The following is a 1,608-nucleotide window of genomic DNA, read 5'->3' on the forward strand; positions in this document are numbered from 1 at the left end:
TTTTTTTTTTTTTTTAAAACCAAAGATTAATGTCCTCAGGCCTGAGGATGCTCAGTGTTTGCCTGGATGAATCTGCTTTGTTCCTGATGCTGTTTAAAGTGGTTTTAATCACTATATCACCTGTCAAACACAATTTAAAATAAATAACAATTTAAACAAATCAAGAAGGGAAATTCAGATTGAAGATAAATGTTCTTCTCATGGGCCATATACAATCTAACCAAAGGTAAGTTTGTTTGTTTTTTGTTTTATTTTTTATTTTTGTCATGAGTTTGAGTTTTATGGTAGTACCAGCTGATTTGCTTTAATTGTATTCAAGAAATGCAGAACATTTTACTGTGACAGGAAGTGGCCTGTTTCCGCACACTGCTCACATTTCCTTCCTTCACTTCCTTCTCATTATGATTGCAAGGAACAGAAACCTTCCTAATGTGTTTTTACTTTTACTCACTCTAATCAACTATCAGATGGGGAGATCAAAGTGAGTTAATGATGGACTTGATCTGAGAAAGAAAATTCTAATATATTAAACCATTTTTATTAATATCATTATGGAGTTGTCACATTTTTGTGTTTATAAACACAATTTATAAAAAATGTAACAATAGAAATGACATTTAGAATTCCAAGTGGATATCACACAGATTCTGGTTACTCCCAATAATTCTGAAATCGGATAAAGAAAAATCTACCTTTGTACATGGACAGAAACAGGACTTTTAAACCCAAAATAAATTACAACTGTAGCTGCCTCCACCAGTGTGTGAATGTGAGAGTGAATGAATAGTGGTATTGTGAAGCGCTATATAAATCCAATCCATTATTATTATTATTATTATTATTATTACATTACTTTTTTGAGTAATGACCCAACACTGAGGAAATGCATCCAAATGACAATGACAATGTGCAATGACAATAAAGTTGAATTCTAATTCTAATCCTAATTTGCACAAATGTAATGTTTGATATGCTGCTTAGTAATGGTGGTAACGCTCAAAGCGGAGCGGGCAAGAACCCAATGAGAATCAATAAGAGAACTGATAAGGAATCGAATCCTTAAGTGATATCGGTAAAAAGGTATCAGAGTCGTTAAATTCATCTAAATTCCCATCCCTAGTAAAGCAATAAGAATAATACATAGAAAATCCCGACAAATATATGATGCCCTGTGAGCAAGTGTTTTTTGAGAATTAAAGTACCATCAAGAAGAAACTTCCAGCAGAACTAGGCACCTTAAATAACTTAACTCGTACCTCGGGAAGGATGGGGTTTGTGGGTGCCTTTTTAGGTGATGAAGTTTAAAGTTAAATATTGGATTAACTTCATACAGCATTTGGTTACTGTTTAAATTACGGAACTTACTTTTCAGGCAGATCTTCAGTAGGATTATGTTAACATAACTTAAAGATAACGAGTTAAAATTTTGTTTTCATGTTACTTCAGCTCATTACTGTTTTCTGGAGACCCGTGAAGGTTTTACTTTAACTTAACTGTAGAGAGCAGAGGTGATGCTCGAGTCTGTTGGAAGCTCTGGACACATCACATATAGCAGAGCTGGACACACTGGCTTTATGCTAGCTAATTTAACTAATGTTAACCTTCAAA

Source organism: Pundamilia nyererei, unplaced genomic scaffold (assembly GCF_000239375.1).
Source record: "Pundamilia nyererei isolate P.nyererei 1_Seehausen unplaced genomic scaffold, PunNye1.0 scaffold00119, whole genome shotgun sequence".
Lineage (NCBI taxonomy): Eukaryota > Metazoa > Chordata > Actinopteri > Cichliformes > Cichlidae > Pundamilia > Pundamilia nyererei.